A 23,471-nucleotide genomic window follows, 5' to 3' on the forward strand; every position below is an offset into this window, starting at 1 on the left:
GTTACGGACAGTCAGCAGTGTGTTCTGGCCTTGCTTGGTGTGAAGAGAGACCCTGGGATGGAGAGAAGGGCAGAGGCTGGGGGCTTGCACACATTTCACCCCATTTCCATCACTATGGGCCTGCCACCTCACCAGGCTCAGCCCCAACACAGTTTCCTGCACCCCCAGATCTTCCGGGTGTTCACTGAGAGACTCCCTAATTCCTCTGCCTGAAAACAGCCACACATGGCATGCTGAGCCCAGAAGGGCTGTGAACTGCCATGCCACGGGCCTGGCAAGAGCAACCTTTTTCCATCTGAATGTTTTCCAGACCATTATATATTTCTGCATGTGTCACTGCAGATTGCTTGCTCTCTGACCCATTGGCTTTAAATAGCAAAAGAAAAAAATGCAATGCACTTTTTGGTTTCCAGTAAGATACTGTAAATTCATCCTGATAATATTTCAGTGCAAGCCATTTTCAGTGGCTGCCCAGGGGGATGGAATGGAATGTTTCAGGCAGGCTCAGACATCAGTTTATTTCCTCTGCATCCGCCAGGATCATTATGGGTCTGGAATCACAGAGGGTGTTGCTGAGCTCTCCATTTTCAGCTCAGTGTTAACACCATTGTTTCTCCAGTACTTTCTGGGAGCTCTTTACACAGAAGTCTTGTTTAATTTTCACAGCAACCTGGCAGTGCTTGGGGGTTCCCATTTCGTAGATGGGGAAGCTGAGACTAGAGGAGGTGGAGTCCTTGCTCAGGGCCACCCGGCTCCATAAGCAGCAGAGAGAAGGGACTAACGAGCTCCATCTTATCTGAGTTCTGAGCTGAGGTCAGCTGGGCTATCCCACGGTGGTGGTTCCCAGGGCTTGTGGATGGAAGCTTCACCTGGCGAGGTGGGTGGTGAGGGTGGGAGCCCTGCACTGGGAACCAGGAGACCCTAGTCTTGCTGAGTCACTGGTGACTTTGGGCAAGTCTCACATCGTCCTTGAGCCCACCATTCTAGGAGGAACATTTGGGTGTTATGTCTGTGGCACTGGGAGCCTTTTCTCTGATTCCAGGGAGAAGAGGAGCCTCTGCCCAGGGCAAGATGATGGGGGCAAGACCCAACACTGCCCATCCCACAGCCTCACCTCCTCCTGTGGCCCACGGCTTACCTGCTCCCATCCCTGGCTGGCCATATCATGTCAGGGTTGTCACTCTGGCTTCCCTCAGCCTGAAGTTGCCTCTTCCTGAGAAGCTTCATGGCCTCCCTGCTCCAGGAACCACCCCAGGATGCCCCTGCCCTATCACTGCACCATTTCACCCTATTCAGAGTCCTCAGCTGCCACTGAGTGACATGATCTTGCTACCTGTCCCCCATGAAGGCAAGGCCATGTCTAAACTCCTCATCTCAGTTTCCCAAGCTACTAGTGCAGTGCCTTGCACATAGTACGTGATCAACAAATATCTATGGAATGAAGGAACAGATGACTTGGTTAAGGAGGTAGAGGGGAGGGCATAGCTTGACAGAGCTTCTTTCTCTGCTCCTGGGCAGAAGGAAGAGAAGGAAGGCAGGTCTTGCAGGGAAGGTGTCCCCATAGCCAGAGAGTGGGTGGGTCTGTTCCTGGAGGGTGAATGGTCAGCGGTGGCCAAGGCCGGCATTCACTAATGGGCTCTGTGTGGAAGATGTGGACAAGAGCACAGGTTGTAAGGCAGTAGGACTGGAATAAGCACAATTGCCTGGAGGCAGGATGCTGGGTCAGACTCTGGAGCCCGGCTGGCTGAGTTTGAATCTTTGTAGGTTACATTGTGCTCTGGGTCTCAATTTCCACATCTGTAAAATGGACATAGTAATGGTCCACACCTCATAAGGAGCTCTTTACAAGGAAGTCTTGTTTAATTTTCACGGCAACTTGGCAGTGCCAGGATTAAGCGGGATCTACACAGTGCTCAGAAGAGAGCCAGACAAATGGTAAGCATTTTCTGAGTCTGTCGTGCTTCTCAGTAGCTACATGCCATTGGGCATACCATCTCTACTTTGTCAGTAATGAAACAGGCATTGTCAAGCCACCCCTGCACGTGTCATGTAGGAGACAAGTGAGATTTGGAAAACTGCCCAACTGCAGGAGCTTCCCCAGGCTGCTGAGAGGGGCCACTCTCAGAGCAGTGAGCATGGCCAGGGTCCAAGGAAATCCTCTGAAGTGGTTGGGGACGCATGTGACCTCCAGGTTTGCATCCTGTTTCTTCCTGGGCAAGTCACCTAGCCTCTCTGAACCTCAGTTGCCCCATCCCACCTGAAATAAGAGACAGAGGCACAAATGAACAGTTTAATACTGCCTCTCATCCTGAGAGTCTGTTTTAAGATTCCAGGTCCTTTTTTACTTTCTTTCTACCATAAATCCCTGTTCTCTGCTTAGCAAACTCTCTGATTTGAATGGGCCTGAAAAATTACTTATTCATAAGTTTTACTGATAACAGAGGAAGGCCATCTCCTGACAGAGATAAGTGCACTTAACAAGAGGTGGTGCCTCGAGCCAGAGGAATCTCTCTTAACTGTGGAGTTTTCACGCACTCCTGGGCCAGGGAAGGAGAGGATGGGCCTGAGGAAAAACGCCACCCCTCTTGGTGGGTAACCGGTTCTGATCAGTTTCTAGGTGAGTGACCTCAGCCAATCACTTGAATTCTCAGAACCTTCGTTTCCTCAGCTATAAAATCATGGAGAATGGTACCCACCACTGGGGCTGCTGCCAACCAACACAGAGACAAGGGTGGGTCTGGCACACAGTTGGTGCCCAACAAACGTTACTTGTTCTCCACCCTCTTCCACCCCCTTAACTAAACAACAACAAAAACAACCCAAGTTAGCTATATGCTGGTGCCCTGGGGCAGTCTTGTCTTGCCAAATGGGCTGGGGGATGGGCTATGGGGGTCACAAGCTCCATGCCTGCCTGGTCAGATTTTCTCAGAGCCTTAGTTTCCTCGTTTGCAAAAGGGGATATGGTTACCACCTCCCTTCAGGGGTTATGTTCTTACGTGACAGATGAGCATCTTCTATAATGCTTAGCATGGAGCCTAGCAGATAATAGCACTCAGTAAAGATCATGAGGTTAAATAAAGAAAAGAAGGAAAAACAGACCTTGTGGTTGTTGGCCAGTGTTTGGAGCTTTCTTTCATTCATCCCACAGATATTTACTGAGTACCTACTATGTGCCAGGCCCTGAGGTCACAGCAAGGAACATGGCAGAGTGCTCGCCTTCAAGATCATATCCTAGCTGGGGTTGGTAGAGTGTAGTAGGGCTGGTGCAGGGAACAGAAAATAAACAGGTCTAAGATGTCAGTGAGTGACAAGGGTCATGGAGAAAACCAACACAGGGCGAGGTCCCTCTCTGTACCTCTGAACAGTGCCTACAATTTAAACAGTTATGCAAATTATCACACGACTATTTATTTAAGCAGCTGCTAGGTGCTGGGCAATGTCTACTTCCTACAGGGTAGGTGCTAACAGCGATGAGAAAATAGAGGCTCAGAGCAGTTAAGCGGCATGCCCAAGGTCATGCAGCTCCTGGCGGGGTTGAAATTGAGACTCAGGTGTGTCAGATGCCTCGCACATTTTGGAGGTGACTAGAGACAAGTGGGAGCAAGACAGACAAGATCCCCATTGTCTTATGAACAGGAAGTTTGGCTGGGCAGATGGACACTTGAGCAGCTCGTGAGCCTGCCTCTGCCTGGGGCTGCCTTGTCCTTCAGGACATCATGCCTGTGACTCACATTGTTGATGATAGTAATGCCAACAGTGGCTGATGTTTACTGAGCACTTGCCGCATGCTGGGCACTAAACTCAGCACCACCCCCTGCTTCTGTGATCCATTTCACTCAGATGTATAGGCACTGTTATTGTACCCATTTCACAGAGGAAGCGACACAGACTCAAAAAGGTTAGTGGATGTGATGCTAGTTATACATCATGGATGCCCAAGGCAGTTTCCTCAGCGGTCAGTGGGAGGTGGGGTGAAATTGGACAGTCTCAATCTCATGTGAGTGGATAAAGCCATCATCAGGGTTAACGGCAAAGGTCAACAGTGATGTCATCATCCCGAAGACTTCACGAGCCAGTGTCTGGGTCCCCAAGAGCTATGAAACCAAAATGACCATCCCTTATTGCTTCTCAGCTCCTCAGTGTAGACTTCATGTCTCAGAGGCCGCAGGCACTGAGAGGACCAGTGTGGCAGGGAGGGGAAGGCCACGGTGCTCAGGCCACCAGGAACTCAGGGGAGTTAAACGCATGGCTGCTGCCCCTGCCCTTCCCCCACCTGGGGGTGAGATGAGATTCAGCAGGTAGGCTGGAAACAGGTCTGTAGTAAGTTAGGCCTGCCGTAGGACATCAGAGCAGGGGGACACAGAATAACTCTAGTATTGGGCTGGCAGCCTCCCCTCCCAGGAAAGAGTGAGTGAGAAGGGCCAGACTCCCTGCCCCCTCCTCGATTTGCAACTCCATTCTTGGTTGGATAAAGGGGACAGTCTCCTCACAGTGACTAGAGCCTGCCAGTGGTGCCTGCCCACTGCAGCTGGGACTCATGTGATCCCTGGGGACAGTGCTTGGTGTACGTGGGGCGTCCAGGGGTCAGGTGTCCTGGGATCATGTGATCCCTGGGGAAAAGGCTTGGTGTACATGGGGCGTCCAGGACCCAGGTGTCCTGGGACTTGTGCGATTGTGATCCCTGGGGACAGTGCTTGGTGTACATGGGGTGTCCAGGGGTCAGATCTACAACTCAGCTCTGCTGCCCACCAGCCAGACCTTTCTCTTGGCTTCAGTTTATTCAATTCTCAGGGAAGATCTATGGAGACCTCTACTCCTTGCCCTGCATCCCTCTTGTAAGGAGCTGTTACTACTGCCATCAATAAAAAATTGTAACAGCTCCAGTATTTGGAGCCACTTTCTCATGCTAAGAACTGTGCCAAGTTCTTCACCTTTGCCAATTTTTTCTAGTGCCTTCAGCCATGCAAGTAAAATGGTACCGTTATCACCCCATTTCATAGCAGAGGAATTGGAACATAGAGTAGGTGACTCAACCAAGGTCACACAGCTAGAAAGTGGAGGAACAGATATTTCTCCCCTGGCCTCCATCTGATTGTCTTTTCTTTGACTTCCTTGAAGGTCTAAGCCTATGTTGACTGTTTCCCCTAGTGTTTATTTTCTTGTGCATTTGATTCTATGGAGTATGAGCTGGTGTCCTGCATTGGGGGGAGGTGCTTTCCCTTTGCTTTTCCAGGGGTTCTGGGGAATCACGGGACTGGGGTGAGGTTCCCCACTTGTCCTGGAGCCCTGGGAGCATGCAGGGGGATGAATCTGAGCCTCATGCAAAGGCAGAACGTGGCTGCCATTTCCCAGGAGATCCCGGACTCCCCCCAACCCCCACCCCTGCCCTCCTACCTCCTGCCCTGACTGAGAGAGACCTGCTCACTTGTCTCATTTTGCTGAAGAGGTGGCGGGGGAGTTTCTATCTCTTCTGATGTCCTGCCTCAGTGGGGCTCAAGGTCTAGTCTCCTGCCCACTCCTGGCCTTCGTTCTAAAGCTTGGTCCTTTGCAAGCCCAGCGGCCACCTTCTGTTCCCACTACTTGCCTGGACAGATGCCCTTGTCCTCCTGTGGCCCAGCCCAGCATGGATCGATGTACATGGCATTTCCTGACTTCATGTAGCAAAAGTGTGCTTGGCATTATTCTAGTCCAGAAGTGGAGCCTGTGTGGGTGTCCTGGTGGCGCCCCACCAGACCTGATGCCCGTGCCAGGCCCTCTGACAGGCACACATTCCTCAGAGATGTTTTCTAATACCAAGAGAATGGTAAGTGCCAATAGTCGGGAGCCCAGTAGGTGCTCAAATAATACTCTTCCCTGCCCCCAAAGTGAAGGTGCACTCCCTAGAGGCACCCTGGCCACAGTGCCCCTCGAGCCAGGTGTACCTTTCATGTGCCCCTTCCCCTGTGCCTGCTCCGTGGCACCTGTCAGGTCCACACTGGTCATCTCCACATTTCATAAACCAGGAGGCAGAGGTTCTGAGAGGAGAAGGAGCACACCCAAGTAGGTGTGTGGCAGAGCTGGGATTTCAGACCAGGAGTTATGGCTCCAGAGGCCCTGGGTGGCAGGGACACCGTGGGTGGGCTGACACAAAACACCACGGCAAAACCAGCCTCAGCACAGGGCAGCTGTCCGCTTGGGCAGGAGGCTGGGCCTACGTCCTGCAGGGGAAGAGCTGCGATGGGGTGGGGGTCAGGTCCTTGCATCTTAGCAGCCTGGGGAGGGAGACCAAGAGGCAGGTGAGGAGGCGGGTGGGGAAAGGAACTTCCTGAGTCTAGGTTAGGGTGACCTGAGGCTCAGAACAACTTGGAGGCTGCCTCCCTGCCTCCTCACCCTCTTCATAGGCCATCTCCGTCTCATCAGCCTGGAACACTCTCCCTGTCCCACTTCCCTGCTCTGGGCTCAGGGACTGCTTTCTTCCAGGTTCCATCCCTGAAACTCACCAGGCTCCAAGAGCAAACTTACATAGTGCCTGCTGGGGCTTATAGCATGCACAGGCCTTCCCATAGACGGCCTTAGTCTTCACCCTGAAAAGAAGACCCTGGTCTTGAACTCAATTTGCAGGTGGGGCGGCTGAGGCCCAGTGAGGCCAGAAGGCTAAGTGGTAACACCCTATTGCACAGGCCTAAATATCTCCCAGCCAGAATTCTGTCTCCTGCTCCCCAGTTCCTCAGAACCCTTCCACCTGCACTGGAGAGGCTCACAGTGTTGTGAGAGGGCCAGAGAAGAAGGAAGGGGACAGACACCTGAAATAGCAGCAATGGCTGAGTTCGGTGGCTCAGCCTGTAGTCTCAGCACTTTGGGAGGCCGAGGCAAGTGAATTGTCTGTGTCTGTGGGTTCAAGATCAGCCTGGGCAACTTGGCGAGACCTCGTCTCTACAATAAATAAATTTTTTAAAAATTTGCCACATGTGGTAGCTCAAAAGTGCCTATAGTTCTGGCTACTTGGAAGGCTGAGGCAGAAGGATTTCTGGAGCCCAGCAGCTCAACGCTGGGGTGCCATGAGCATGACACTGCACTTCAGCCTGGGCTACAGAGTGAGAATCCAACTCAAAAAATAAAATAAAATACCAGAAATAACGTGGCTGTGAGAACAAGAGCTGCAGTGTCAGGCAGGTGCCATGAGCAAGACAGGGGCCGAGAGCACTATGTGGACAAACTCCTCTTGTTCTGCCTTACGGCCATGAGAAGGGTGCTTTTGCTAAGTCCCACTTTACAGTCGAGGAGATGGAGACACAGGGAGGGAGAGTCGCAGAGCCAAGAATTCATATTCCTGGGGTTTGAACCAGAGCCTTCTGGCTCAGAGCCAGTGCACTCTGTAGTGCTGGTGAAGATGCTGCCACATGGTGCTGTGAGTGCTGTGCACGTACAGATGGCATAGAGTGGGCAGAGGGTGATCGTGGACTGGAGGAGTCTCCCCGCCTGGCCTTCCAGAGCCTGGGCAACCAGCCTGTGTGCCTTCCTGCTTCCAAGCTTTTGGAGACTGAATGGGTGTGTCACGGGGGTGTTCAGGTCGTCACCCAGAAGGGGTCTGTGTTTGCTGAGCATTACGTTCAGTTCGGCCTTCCTGCTTGGCCAGGCCCAGACTCCCAACAGGCTCTTCTCTCCTCCCCCCAGAAAGTCAGGAGGCTGCGTTCACCTACGCCATCATCACCGCCGGTGTGGCCCACGCCATCATGGTGGCCTGCACCCAGGGCAACCTGAGTGACTGCGTCTGCAACAAGGAGAAGCAAGGCTACTACCATCGGGATGAGGGCTGGAAGTGGGGTGGCTGCTCTGTCTTTGTGGATGCCCTGGAGATCAAGCAGAATGCCCGAACTCTCATGAACTTACACAATAGCGAGGCAGGCTGAAAGATAGGCAATCTGGGAGGGCAGTCATAGCACTCACAGAGACTCACAGGGCAGCTCGGGGAACTCTGGTGTGGGGTTCTGGTGTGGAGCCACAGGACTCTGCATCAGCCATGCTCTGCTCCACTCTGACCTCTGTCTGCTGCTGGTCAGGGTGGCTGCGACATGAAGCGGGTCAGTTCCTGGAGGGCTGGATGATGCATCTCCGAGCAGACAAACTGGGTGCTACTCAGCAAGGTGAAAAGGGGGACTGGTGTGAGCTCTTATCCACTGGAGGGGCCAGGCGAGTATTCCTCCTCCCTCCCCCTCTCCCTCCCCCACTCTCCCCCTCTCCCTCCCCCTCTCCCTCCCCTTCCCTCCTCCTTCTCCCTCCTCATCCTGAGTGTTGTGGTCTCCCAGGCGGCCTTGGTGAGTCACACAGGGGAGTGGCTCACCTGGCCTGCCTAGGGTGATGTCCTGGGGTAACTTATGATGCCCTGCCCATCCAGTTCCACAGCTGAGAGTTCCTGCCTGGGGTGGCACATCCCTGCAGGGTTCTCGGCAGCTCCTGTCTCCCTGGTTCTGTGGCCAGATCACCCTGCAGGGCACAGGGCAGAGGCCCCCTCTTGCCTCTCCTTCTTGGAGGCAGACTGGAGGAAGACAAGTGGCTTCCTTCTTCCAGCTTCAGCTTCCCCACTGGTGGCTGCCTAGTTGGGCCACAGCCAGAATGAAAGGAGAGCATAGCACAGTGGCCATGGGAAGTCAGGTTTGGGAAGGGGCAGGCGAGAAAGTATCGTATGAGCCCACACTCCACCAAGCATGAGTCTTGTGGCTACTGCCAGGCCATGCTGCCAAGAGCCTGTGGGGGATGCAGACGGTGGGAACTGTCAGAGTTCATAAAACTAACCTCGATGGGCTTACTAGAGGAGGTGGACCTCCCAAATATGAGTGAAGTTTGGTCAGGCAGAGAAGAGAGGTGCAGGCAGCCCAGGTCTTGGGGGCTGTGGAGAGTGGACAGAGACCTGCAGGTAAAGGCATGGAGTTAGTTCAGAGGCCCACACTGGCTGGTCTGTGGATCTCTGAAAGGGTAACCACAGCTGGTGTGATCTACCAGATCACCACTCGGGTCAAGGAGTGAGAGCCTTGTGTTCTGCCCCCAGATCTCCAGGGGTTGTCTTCTCCTCACCATTCAAGTTTCGGCCATGATGTCCCCTACCCAGTGAAGCTTCCTTTTTTGATCTCTTCCTAGACTTTTCTTGGAGGTTGTCTTGTTCTGTGGCTTCCTCCCCTCCCTAGAATTTCAGCTTGCTGAGGACAGAGGCCTGGGGTGCTGTGGTGGCAGCTGCACTCCAGAGCCACTGCACTCCAGAGCCTGGTATATAGTAGACACTCTATAAATGTGTATGGAGTGAATGGATGAGTATCTTGTGCTCACTGGGGAGCCACTGAGAGTTCTGGAGCAAGAGAGTGACCCTTGAGTGGGGTCAGGAGTGGGGTCTGGGCAGGCAGAGTACAGGTCAGACCTGACCTGATATTTTTCAGTAGAGCAGTTCTCCCAGCCCAGTGAAACCCAGAAGAGGTCCATACCCTCCCCTGCCGACCTGGCTCCACTCTGGTTGGGGAGGACCCTTCAGCAGACACTGTGCACTTTCCTGAGCCAAGAGGTAGAACTGGGAACTCCCCAGCGTACCCAGGGAAAGGCCTGAGCAGCCACCAATTCAGCCGCTTTGTGCCACAGGGGTGGAAATGGAGGCTCAGAGGAGGAACCGGCTGACCCCTGGGGACTTGGGTCAGTGGCTGCACAGCTCAGCAGGAGCACAGCAAGACAGACCCTAGCCCCAGGCAGCCAGACCCTCAGTCCCTGCACCGGGCACACTAGGATCCAGACATGGCAGGTACAAAGAGCCACCAGCTGCTCTGGGTTCCATCCTCTTGGGGCCTCAGTCTCTGCATCAGTCACTTGGGATCATGACCCTGGCCTTGTTCTGACCGGTGCTGCAATGTGCCACTTATTCGAAGGCATGGGACACCCCACCCCCACCAATGTGTGTGGAGTGAAGGATGAGTACCTTGTGCTCACTGGGGAGCCACTGATAGTTCTGGAGCAAGAGAGTGACCCTTGAGTGGGATCAGGAGACCCCCACCAAGAGACCCCCTTCCCTACAGCCTGCCATGAGCCCCCACGCACAGTGGAGTTCGGGAGCCAATGGGAGCAAAGGGGCCAGCCTGCCGCTGCTCCTGGCTGAGAGCCTTGGAAAGGCTCGCAGATGTGTTTATCACCTGCTCCCTCACTCCTGCCGCAAGAAGACAAGAATCAACCTGACCACAGGCTCTGGGGCTTGTTGGCAGCTGGTGCAACAGAAATGGGGGGTCAGGAGAAGCCAAGGAGGGGGCGCACCACATGCCTTCTGCAGGCCCAATGAGGGGCTGCCCCCAGGACTGCCTCAGAACCCACCAACTCACCTGGCAGATGAGGGAATGAAACACCGTGGGGGCATCCTCTGCCCTCACAGGTCTGCAGTTTGGGTCCAAGCCCAGCAGAGCTATGCCCTTGCTGGTGGGTACGAGCCATGGGGCTGGGGAGGTGGGACACCACTGCTGGTGGCCAGCCGGACTTCCCCCTTTCCTCTCTCCTGGTTGTCTTTTGCAGTTGTATCACCTGCAGGGGTGAATCGGAACGGTCAGGTTAGGGGACAGCTGTGGAGTGCGGACATTTGTCAGGTGGTTTTAGAATCATGGTTTCCCCTGCTGGTATTTTTAGGGTCATAATCTTTTTAGCTTGAAATCAAAGACCGTTCAGGTTGGGACTGTGGACTATTAGGTCTATACCCCAGCATGTAATGTTTGGAGCTGCAGGGTCTTTGGTCAGGAAGGAGAGAGGATCCAGAAACCTTGGGGTGAAATCTTTAAGTGGCAGAATCTCTGTGGCTTTGCACCATCTCTTTCCAGCCTTTTGGGCAGCAAGGAAATGAACTATCCACAGTTCTTGTCTTCAAGACTGGATGCTCAGTCTAGTGAGAGAATCAGGTAAGGGGACCACAAATTGTGATTCAGGGCTAAATACTGCAGGAGAAAATGTCATATAGAAGGTGCAAGAAAGAGGTCAGAGGAGGAATGGTTTCCCTTTGAAGGAGTCTGAAGACCAGTAAAGGAAGAAGAAGAGTCCTCTCAGCAGGGCTTTGAAGGATAAGTATGTGGATGACTTACCTGCCTTAAATGCAGGCCCAAAATGGAACTTCCTCTTATTCTGGAAGTGCCCAGAAGGGGAACTGGTGGGGCAGAGTATGTTGGCAGGTATGTGTGCCCTCTCTGGGACAGAGTAGAGGAGAGTGAAGGTGCCGTGGCCACGATGGGTGCCTAAACCCGGTGGAGGGCTCAGGGTGGGTGGCAGGGGAGGCTGTTTAGGAAGCCTAGAAGGCAGCACCCACTGCCAGCATATTTGGGGTGGAGGAATTGGGCCACCGCATTGGGGTCAGGACCTGGGACAGAGGAGACAGGTTCCAAGGGAGATAGTTAGGGTGCTCTGCGGCAGCAGGCAGGGATGCCCACAGCCCTGGTTCCTAGATCTTAACTCTGAAGAGAGGTCTTGGCTGGAGCTACTTCCAGGCAACCACCAGTGGGAGGCAATAACGGAAGTCCTGGCATTTATAGGGTTGCCCAGGGCAGGATTACAATGAGACAGCAGGAGAGCCCGGGACACAGTCTGGACAGATGGGCACTGGGGAAGGAGAGCCATGGCAGGGGAGATCAGTCAGGAGGACCAGGGGGATCCGGGCCTTCAAGAGGCCCTTGCCAGCATGTGTAAGAGGTCCCCTGTGAGGCACAGATGCCCAGGCTGTGCTTTGAGTTGACTTCTGCTGTTTCCCAGCTATGGAACCCTGGCCAAGAGCCAGGCATCTCTGAGCCTCCACGATGACAGTGTACCTGGCAGGCCAGGCTGTCGGGCATACTGTACGTCTAGCGAAGTGCACCAGGGAGTTCTGGGGGCCTCAGGGGAGGGAGAGGCCCCAACAACCCTTCCTGAGAGTGTAGTGACTGAGCCCAGGAGAGGTGGCCCTGGGGATGGGGCCCAGCTGGGATGGGGCTGGCCCCTGCTGTAATGCACCGCTCACTCTGAGGGAGGTGAGCTCAGGGGGATGGAATTCCACCAAGAGAGAAGTCACTTCCCAGGCCTTGCCTAGCCCTTGCACATGGAAGGGTGTTGATCTTGTCCCTTCCTGCCCTGCCCCATCTGGTTCAGGTGCTCCCAGGAGCTGGATTCCCATCCCTGCCCTGGCCACAGGCAGGCCTGAGTCAGGGGACACCAAGGACCAGCGCCTGACAGCTGGGGAGGGACCCAGATAAGGCTTGCTCAGCTACGCTCTCTGCTGTCCCAAGGATCACTTGCATATTTGATCAGATAAAGTGACCAGTGGTGGCATGCCAAGAACTCAAGGAGCCAGGCCCCACCCAGCCTGAAACTGGCTGGCCAGGCCAGGCTGGAAGGAGATGTCCCCAGGCTGCTGTGCCCTCCATTCCTGCCCCACACCTGGGCACAGGTCTGAGTTCTCACCTTTACACATGGAAAGGCCAGCAGCCAGGACTCAAGGAACTTGGACCAGGGTTGGCCTTGAACAGATCTCATCTCTCTGGAGTCTTGGTTTCTTCCAAGGGAGTTTCTTCTCTTTGGTCTCAGAAGGGTCTTCTGGGTTTGACATGTGGAGTGGGGCAGATACAGTGACCTTAGAACTCCTGGACCCAAACCTTGTCTCCTGCTACTCTCCCCTACTCATTACCCTCCAGTCACACACTCCTGGAGTCAGCCAAGCTTGTTCCCACCTCAGCCTTTGCACATACTGCTTCATCTGTCTGGAATGCTCTTCCCTCAAACTTTGGCATAGCTAGCTCCTTCTGTTCTTCCAAGACCCCATTCAGACATCATCCTCTCAAGGAGGCTCTCCCTGACTTACCTTCCAACATCCTCCTCATCTTCCCACCCCTCTGCTTTACCTGTCATGTGGAATTGTCTCATTTGCACAGATCTTTGTGCCTTTATTGCCTGTCACCTCCCACTGCAAGCTTGGTACCACAAGGGTAGAAATGGCCTAAGCCCACAGCTGCATCCCCTGTGCCTAGAAAAGTGCCTGACAGAAAGTAAGTGCTCATGAAATGTTTGTGAATGAATGACATGACATTAATTCATGGAGGAAGGGGCTTCCAGGAGCAGCATTATTAGCTAAGATACAGGACTCCTAGTTAAATTTGAATTTGAGATAAACAACCCTTAATTATTATAAGTATGTCCCAAATATTGCACAGGACATACTTAAATGATGATTCATTGTTTAGCTCAAGTTCAAATTCAATTAGGTCTCTTGTGGTTTTTTAATTGAGCTTATGTCGAGATAATTATAGATTCACATAGACCTTACATTGTCATAAGATGCAGAAAGATCATTTGCAGCCTTTGCCTGCTTTTCCCGGATGGTAACACCTTGCAAAACGCTAGGACGGTATCACAGCCAGAATACTGATGCTGCCATAGTCAAGACACCGATGCCTCCGGGGTCCCCACGCTGCCCTTTGTGAGCCACATCTTCTTCCCTCCCTTCCTGGCCCCTGCTAATCCTCGGCAACCACTCATCTGTTCATTTTTATAATTTCGTCGATTTAATAATGTTACATAAATGGGATCTTACAGTGTGGAACCTTCTGGGATTAGCTCTTTTCACTCAGCATGATTTCCCCAAGATTAGTTCAAGCTGTTATGTGTATCAATAGTAAGTTCCTTTTCATTGTTGGATAATATTTCAAATATTCTATGGTATAGATGCAACACAGTTGTATAGCTGTTCACCTGTTGAAGGATGCTGGGTTTTGTGATATCACTGTTGTTTAAATTTCTGCTGTTCTGAGAGGTGTGCACTTTGCCTCACTGAGGTTTTAGTGTTTCCCAAATGGCTAGCAATGTGGAACAGCTTTTCATGTGTTTATTTGCCATCTACATAGGCTCTTCAGCATAATGTCTGTTCATGGTTTTGCCCAGTCCCTAATTCGATTATATTTTTACTGTTGAGTTTTGACATTTCTTTATTTATTCTAGATGCTAGTCTTCTGTCAGTCATGTGGTCTGCAACCCCTTTTCCCAGTGTGTAGCTTTTTAACTTTGTTAAGGTCCAATTTTTCTATCTTTTCTTTTATGGATAGTGGCTTTGATGCTGTCTAAGAACTCTTTGCTCAACCCTAGAGTCCAATATTTTCCCTTATCTTTTTTCCCAAAAGTTTTACATTTTGCATTAGGTCTGTGATCTCTTTTTTTAAGTAATTGATTAATTTTTTTAAAATAACAATCAACAAGGGTACCAGCATAGTGACCATCTGTATACCTAAGCCTGAACAGTACCCCACATCTTTAAACAATTTTTTAAAATAGCACAGTTTCTTTCTTTTTTGAAATTAGTTTAAAATTTTCATTTATTTTTAATTGTGGTAAATCATACTTAACACGAAACATGCCACCAGTTCAGTGGCATTGAGCACATGCCACCGTTGTACAGCTGCCAGCTCCATCCACCTCAGGACTCTTTTCTTCTTCCCACACTAAAACTGTCCCATGCTATGCAGACTCCCCCTTCCCCCTCCCACAGCCCCTGGCACCCACCATGCTACTTTCCATCTCTGTGAATTTGTCTGCTCTAGGAACCCCATTTAAGGGGAATCACACCGCATTTGTCCTTTTGGGGATGACTCATTTCAGGGAGTACAATGTTTGGAAGGTTCTGTAACCCATCGTGAGTTTAACTTTTGAAGAAGGTGTGGGCTTGGCGGGGGCTCGTTTCTCTGGCCCCCACCCATGTGCTAAATCTGGCAGTTTTACACTCTGCAGCCTCCACTGCCCCGTCAAGGAGGGTGACTGCCAGATACTGCCAAGGAGAATCATAGGCGTGTCTCTGAGTTGGAGACTCTCCCTTCTTCAGGCCCATCAAATCCGCTGGAGACTGAAACCTAGACCTGGGGGGCTCTTGCCCAGACCACATACCCCAGAAGAGCGGAGGAGCAGGATTCACACCTGTGGCCCAGCTTTGCCTCCGACCTCCCTCCCACTCCCTGTGGCTGGTAGAGGCAGGGGGGAGTGGAGCTGGATGAGGGGCTGAGGTGGGGGCCAGGATTTGTGGGATGGCCAGGTCAGGGGACGTGGGAGCCAGGACAGGACCAGAGCGGAAGTCACTGGGGACAGGCCATGAGGCTGATTTCAGTTTTTCAGTTTCCTCTGAGGACACACTAAGGGTGGCGCCCAGTCAAGTTCTGTCAGTGATGCCACAATGATAGCAGTGGACAGTTCCCGGGAAGGGAAGGGACAAGCTAAGAGAGGCCACAGAGGGCGAGGCAGGAGCAACCCTTCCCACAGACACAGGAAATGTCTATGGCCCCAGCTCCTTGGCTCCTAGTCTCCAGAACCCCACTTTAGGCTGCTAAGATTACCCCATCCCTCAGCCCAAATGGACTTCAGAAATCTAAGGCAAGCCCAGGGACTGCGACTGGACACACTGGCTTAGGAGCCGCCACACCTGGCTAATACATTCTGTCTTAAACAATGGACCTGAAGCTGCCTGAGGAGACAAGAAGTCATCTGAAAGACAGAAGCACCTTCAATTTCCAGGGAACTCAGCTCCCCCACATGTCCTCCCGGACTTCCTCCATAATGGCTCAGGGCCAGAGGGTAGAGCCTGATGGTCAAGGGAATTGTTCTATAGACAGCATCTACCATAAAACCTAGAAATGGTATCCGAGATCTTCTCAGACTTTGTACCTTGGAGACCCAAACTCCTACCTAGACCCAGAGCAGCAGGAAGTCCTCTACCAGTGACAGAACCCCAGGAAGACAGTCCCAACATTCCCCAACAGCACTAAGCAATCAATAGCTCCTATCCCTCTACCGGTCTAGCTCTTTTATCTGCTTTGGGGAGGCAGATTTGAGATATTTCTTCCATTCTCCTTGCTCAGCTGCCTTGTGACACCAAACTCTCCAATTTAATGGCTGTGTCAGTTTTGGTTTTTCTGGGCAGTGGATTCAGGAACCCCGGGATCAGTTGTCACAATAACGGGAATATACTTATCAATAACTTAACTGTAGACTTGAAAATTGTTAACATGGTAAATTTATCTGTATTTTACTATAATTTTAAAAACTATTAAAAAATAAAACCCTTGGCCGGGTGTGGTGGCCCATGCCTATAATCCCAGAACTTTGGGAGGCCAAGGTGAGAGGATTGCCTAAGCCCATGGGTTCGAGACCAGCCTGGACAACTTGGCAAGAGCTCATCTCTACAATAAACAAATAAAAAATTAGCCAGGTGGGGTAGTGCGTGCCTGTAATTCTAGCTACTTAGAAGGCTGAGGCAGGAGGATCACCTGAGCCCAGCAGGTCGAGGCTGCAGCAGCCGTGAGCATGCCACTGCTTTTTTTTTTTTTGAGACTCCATCTCAAAAAAAATAAAAAATAAAAAAATTTATAAAACCCTCAACAGTGGCCACAGCAATTCTTTAGACCAACAGAAAGTTTTTAGGGGTGTATATTTTATCACAGATATCGATTATTGTCTGTGTATGGTGATAGAAAAACCAGAGAGCCATCAGTCCATTGCTACTGATTTTAAAATTCCCTGTAGACAATGCACCCTCTTACAAAGCCTGCGCCTAGAGCAGACTGTTCTTATTACCCGTGCTTGGACCCCACTAACATTGATGCCCAGTCCTAACTGTGTGGTCCTGAGAAAGTTGCAAAGTTACATTTTCACTTATAGCATGGAGTTTCTCATAGTACCTAACTCACAGAGTTGCAACAAGGATTCAATTAATAATACATGCAGAGTGCTTAGGACAGTATTTAGAAGAGCCTGTATTCAGGTATTTGCTTTACTCGGATTCTCCAACTCCCACCATTCACAATCAGAAACACCTACCCAGATTTTTTTTTTTGAGTTGGAGTCTCACTGTATTGTCCAGGCTAGAGTGCAGTGGCACACTCCCGGCCACTGCAGCCTCAACCTGCTGGGCTCACGCGATACTGCCATCTCAGCTTCCAAGTAACCAGAACTACATGCACGTGCTACCACGCTTGGCTAATTTTTTATTTATTGTAGAGACGAGGTCTCGCCAAGTTGCTCAGGCTGGTCTCTGTTGGGAGCCAACATCTATAGCTACATGGCTGAGGCCTGTAAAGGCCCATCTGGAAGATCACCTCTGACATAGGATATCAGTTATACCTATAATATTGGCGTGTGATTAGTGACCAGTGTGCATACATGGCAGTAAAATTTATAAGTAAATCTCAATACACCTGATGGAGAGTGCATAGCAGAATTATTTCTCTCTGTCTTTCTAAGTTTTACTTCTTTCTAGATATTTTTTAACTTCTATTTCCTGGTAGACTGGGTAGTCCGCTCTTGTTCCAGAAAGCTGTTTCCCCTAGGGCTAAGATTAGAAACTAAATTACCATGATAGTTTTGTTGCCCTGCTCCTAGCCAGGTAGAACGTTTTCTTTTGTTTCGTTAATTACCGAAACTCTGTCTGCTTCAGCCCATGGCTGCCATCTTGGCAGCCCTGCATTTCCTTGTTCAAGAGTGTGACAGCTACTATTTGATTTTTAGAGTAGACTTGTTAGGATAATAGTATAACTGACAGTTAAGTCATTTAACTAAACTTATAGATTATAGTATAGTGTTAAGTTGATAATATTAATTGTTAAAAATATTGGGAATCAGTGAACTTGGATTGAACCTAGAGTTAACTTAGAAAAGTTTTTTGTATTAATCAGGGTATAGAACAAAGAGTATAATATGAATGATTCATTGAACATTATGGAAAACACTTTGAACGATTTGTATTGAAATTGTGCACCTGTGACCTTAATGTAAGCACGGTAGGCATCATGGAATTCGAATTGTTTGCTTGGAAATTGCAGATCTCCTGGTGGTCTTGCATAGTTTGTAAAGCACGAAACTTGTACGCCCCCAGTGAGTGATTATCACATTGCTGGAGGGTATAGAAAATGGTATATAAGTTGGAAAAGGTTTGAATAAAATCGGCTCCAGTCCTGATCAGACTGTTCCCAGAAGAACTGCCTCCGAGTGGTCGTCTCGCTGTCCAGATTCTCTGGTGCGGGTCCTAACCCACCCTTGGTCAGTGCTGGTCACCGACAGGTCTCCAACCCATAGGTTCAGGCAGTCCACTCGTGTTGGCCTCCCAAAGTGCTGAGATTACAGGCTGAGCCCCGAGCCTGGCCCCCAAATTGTTTTGAGCAGTGGAATAAGCATCTCAATAGGTGTATTGCAACAAACAGAGAGTACTTTGAAGGTGACTGAAGTTTAAACATGTAAGAATAAATACACATTTTTTAATAAATAGATTCCAAGTTTTTCATCTCTCTCTCTCTCTCTCTCTTCAACCTGACAAGAACAAAATGAATACCCCAGTCACTAAATGGGCAAAGGATTTGAATAACCATGCCTCTGAAGAAGCATACACATGGCCAACAAGCACATGGAAAAATGTTCAACATCATTAATCATTAGGGAAATGCAAATTAAAATCCACAATGACATATATGTCACTTCACACTCATCAGTATGACTACTATTTTTTTTAAAAAAAGCCATTCATGGTGGCATGTGCCTGTAGTTCTTGCTACCTGGGAGGCAGAGGTGGAAAGATGTTGACCTGAGCCCAGGAGGTCGAGGCTGCAGTGGCCGGCAGCATGCCACTGCACTCCAGCCTGGGTGACAGAGTGAAACAGTAACTCAAAAAAAAGAAAAGAAAAGAAAAGAAAAAACCGGGCTCGGTGACTTTGCCTGCAATCCCAGCACTTTGGCAGGCAAGACAAGTGGATTGCCTGAGCCTATGGGTTCGAGACCAGCCCAGGTAACTTGGCAAGACCTCATCTCTACAATAAATTTTAAAAATTTTTCAAAAATTAGCAGGGTATAGTAGTTCCAGCTACTTAGATGGCTGAGGCGGAAGGATAGCCTGAGACCAGCAGGTCAACACTGGGGTGGCCATGAATGTGCCACTGCACTCCAGCTGGACAACAGAGACTCCAACCCATCCCCCGCAAAAAAAACCCCAAAACAACAACAACAACAAAAAACCAAGATGTGAATTGGAAGCTGGTGAAAATGCAAGATGGTGCAGCTGCTATGGAAAACAGTGTAGGAGTTCCTCAAAAATTAAACTTGGAAATACCATTATGACTGAGCAATTCCACTTGCAGGTCTGTACCCAAAATAGCTGAATGCAGGGTCTCTAAGAGATCTTTGTTCATCCACATTCATACCAGCATTATTCATGATTGTCAAAAGGTGAAAGAAACCCAAGTGTCCATAGATGGATGGATAAACAAAGTGTAGTCTACCCATACAACAGAATATTTCTCAGACTTACAAAGGAAGAAAATCCTGGCCAGTGCTACCACATGAATGGACCATGAGGACATTGTGCTAAGTTAAGTGAGCTAGTCACAAAAAAGACAAATACTATATTATTCCACTTGTCTAAGTTCCCTATGAATTTGAGTAATAAAATTTACAGAGACAAAAGGTAGAATGGGGTCTGCCGGGGGCTCAGTGGAGGGAGAAATTGGAAGTTATTTCTTAATGGGTACAAAGTTTCAGTTTTGCAAGATGACAAAATCTGGAGATTGGGTGCACAACAATGAAACCGCCTGTATAGAATCAATATCCGGTCATGCAGTAAAATCTGCAGCCATGGTTAGAAATTAATTAATATGACTGAGTGCAGTGGCTCAGCCTGTAATCCCAGCACTTTGAGAGGCCAAGGCTAGAAGATTGCCTGCGCCCAGGGGTTTCAGACCAGTCTGGGCAACTTGGGGGGGACCTTGCCTCTATAATAAATTACAAAAACTAGGCAGGTGTGGTGGCATGCATCAATAGTTCCAGCTACTTGGAAGGCTGAGGCTAAAGGATCACCTGAGCTCAGCAAGTGGAGGCTGCAGTGGCCATGAGTGAGCCACTGCACTCCTGTCTAGGAGACAAGAGTAAGACTCGGACTCAGGAAAAAAAAGAAATTAATTAATATGTTGCTTTTAAGTATACTTGTAACTACCTTTGTGTCCTGACCCTGGGGCAGAGGAAAGGTTGATCAACATTTTTTTTTTTTTTTTTTTTTTTTGAGTCAGAGTCTCACTCTTGTCAGCCAGGCTAGAGTGCAGTGGTACGCTCACAGCCACCCAGGCCTCGAACTGCAGGGCTCAGGCAATCCTTCTGTCTCAGCATTCCACATAGCTGGAACCACAGGCATACACCACCATGCCTGGTTAATTTTTTGATTTATTGTAAATATGAGGTCTCACCAAATTGCCCAGGCTGGTCTTGAACCGGTAGGCTCAGGCAATCCTCTCACCTCGGCCTCCCAAAGAACTGGGATTATAGGTGTGAGCCACCATGCCAGGCCTTGTTTTCTGGGTTTTTTTTTTTTTTTTTTTTTTGAGTTGCAGTATCACTCTATTGCCCAGACTGGAATGGCACACTCCTGGCCACCGCAGCCTCAACCTCCTGGTTTCTGGCTATCCTTCTGCCTCAGTCTTCCAAGTAGCTGAAACTATAGGTGCATGCTACCACACCCAGCTAATTTTTGATTTGTAGAAACGAGGTCTTGCCAAGTTGCCTGGGCTAGTCTCAAACCAACAGGCTCAGGCAATGCCCTTGACTCAGCCTCCCAAAGTGCTGGGATTACAGGCTGAGCCACCAAGCCCTGTCATTTTCTGATTTTTTAATGGCTGTTCTGACTGGTGTAACGTGGTATTTCATTGTGGTGTTAATTTGCATTTCCCTGAAAATTAATGATCTTGAGCATTGCAACAAATTTTAATTAAAATATTTTGAGCTTCCAAGGATACACTGAAGAAAGTGAAAAGACAACCCACATGATGGAAAAAAATTATCTGCAGGTCATATATCTGATGAGGGCTTAAAATCCAGAATGTATAAATAATTACAATTTAACACAAAAGACAAACAATTCAATTTAAAAATGGGCAAATAGGCCAGGCATGGTGGCTCGTGTCTGAGACCACAGGTTCAGGACCTAGGCAACTTGGTGGGACATCACAAAAAAGTAGTCGGGTGTGTTGGCACTTGCCTGTGGTTCCATCTTACTTGGAAGGCTGAGGTGGAAGGATCACCTAAGTCCAGCAGGTTGATGCTGCATTGACCATGAGCATACCACTGCACTTCAGCTTGGGAAACAGAGACTCCAACTCAAAAATAATAGTAATAATAATAATAAAAATAAACACAAAATGGGCAAATAACTTTGACATTTATTAATAGAAGATATGTAAATGGCCAATAAGCACGTGAAAGGATGCTTAACATTATTTGTCATCTGGAAAATACAAGTTAAAATCACAGTGAGACTTCAGACCACTAGGTTGTCCAGAATCAAAAAGCTGGATAGTAACAAGTTTTGGAAAAGACGTGGAGAAATCATAACCCTTATACACTGCTAGTAGAAATGTAAAACACTGCAACCGATTTAGGAAACTGTATCGCAGTTTCTCAAGCAGAGTTATTGCATGACCCAGCAACTTCACACCTACGTATATATTCAAAGAGAAATGAAAATGTATGTCCACACAAAATCTCATACATGAACGTTTTAGCAGCAGCATTATTCATAATAGCCAAAAGATGAAAGCAACTCAGATGTCCCTCAACTGGTGAATGGACAAACAAGATGATTATGTCTATATAGCAGAACACCATTGGGCCATGAAGAGGAAGCACTGATGCACTCTACAACATAGAGAAACCTTGAAAGCATTGAACTCAGTGAATCAAGCCAGGTGATGTGTATGTGTATATATATATATTACATGTATCATTCCATTTCTATGAAATGTCCCAAACAGGGAAATCTACAGAGACAGAAAGTGGATGAGTGGTCATGTAGGGATGGAAGGTGGGGGTGGGTTTCAGCTAAAGGGTACAAATTTCTTTTGAGGCAATGAAAATGCTCTGAACTCGATTGTGATGTTGCCTGCACATGTCTGTGAATATACTCAAAGCACTGAATTATATATGTTACACAGGTGAACTGTATGGTATATGAATATGTCTCCATAAAACTGTTTAAAAAAGCAAACGAGGCCAGGCACAGTGGCTCATGCCTATAATCCTAGCACTTTGGGAGGCAGAGGTTAGAAGATTGCCTGAGTCCCTTGCTGAGTCTGAGACCAGCCTGAGCATTTTGGAGAGACTTCATCTCTACGATTAAAAAAAAAAAAGTAGCTGAGCATGGTGACATTTGCCTCTAGTTCCGGCTATTTGAAAGGCTGAGGCAGAAGAATCACCTGAGTTCAGCAGGTCAAGACTGCAGTGGCCTTGAGTGTGTCACTGCACTCCAGCTTGGGTAACAGAGTGAGACTCCGACTCAAAAAAAGTTTTTTTAATGTATAAGATATAAAATTTTATTTTATATTTTTTATTTTGTAGAGCCAGGGCCTATTATGTTGCCCCGACTGGTCTCAAACTCCTGGTCTCAGGCATTCCCCTGCTTTGGCCTCTCAAAATGCAAAGATTATAGGCCTGAGCCACCGTGTATGGCTAGCTTTTAAAATTAAATGTATTTGTCGGGTGTGGTGGCTCATGCCTGTTATCCCAACACTTTGGGAGGCAGAGACAAGAGGATTGTCTGTGCAACAAGGGTTCAAGACCATCCTGGGTAACTTGGTGAGACTTTGCCTCTAAAATAAATCAAAAAAATTAGCTGGGTGTAGTGGCGAGCACCTATAGTTCCAGCTACTCAGAAGGCTGAGGAAAAAGGATTACCTGAGTCCAGCAGGTCGAGGCTGCAGTGGTATATATATCAGCACACCAAGTTGCCATATGTTAGGGTGACATTTCCCAGACTCCTTCAGCTGCATGTGGATGGTAACAGCCTAGCAGCCTGTCCCAGCAAGGTTCCTATCCTTCCTATCCCTTCTCTCCTCCTTCCAGGGGACAGCCATGACAGCCTCGACTCCAAAGGCCCAGGCCCCTCGCCCAGCAGCACAGACAGGTTGTATGGCCTAATGGGAGATGAGGTCCTCTAGCCCACCCGTAATCCCCCAGGGTCTTCCCCACGGCAGCTGCTCCAGAAGATTCCACACATGTGCCCCTCCCTCCCTGGTGCAGGAGACAGATACCTACTTTTGGCTCAGAGAATAAGGGGACCCTCTCAGGTTGGTCCAGAATCCCTGTCCCCTTGTCCCTGGAGCTCCACGGGCCCTGTCCACACTCCCTCACCCTGCTCTCCTCCCCGTAGCCTTGACCCCTGCTGGCACCTGGGTCACCATTTCTCCTGCCTCTTTCTCTCCAGCCCCTCATGCTGGGCTCAGACTCCAGTTACCCCTGGGTGAGCCCCAGATTCTGGGCCTTGCTTGGTTTCCCTCTCTGACCACTTAGAACAACCAACAGTGGCCAAATGAATCATGGTCCAGGCTCCGTGCCTGGACATCCTCCTTCCTGGCCAGGGCCAGTCATGGACCCAAGACAAACATCCTGGATACTGGGAGACTTGGAGTCCCCAGACCCAGGCTGCCCTCATCTCCCTTGCATCGGGCCCCGTGAAG

The 23,471-nt window shown here is 49.6% G+C and overlaps 1 pseudogene; it reads left to right on the forward strand.

Annotated features, from left to right (window-relative positions):
- Positions 1-22,952, forward strand: part of LOC103266120 — a 38,045-nt pseudogene extending 15,093 nt beyond the window's left edge.
- Positions 22,953-23,471: the final 519 nt, after the last annotated feature.

The sequence above is a fragment of the Carlito syrichta genome, unplaced genomic scaffold, assembly GCF_000164805.1.
Source record: "Carlito syrichta isolate Samal-C Ts95f unplaced genomic scaffold, Tarsius_syrichta-2.0.1 Scaffold307024, whole genome shotgun sequence".
Classification (NCBI taxonomy): domain Eukaryota; kingdom Metazoa; phylum Chordata; class Mammalia; order Primates; family Tarsiidae; genus Carlito; species Carlito syrichta.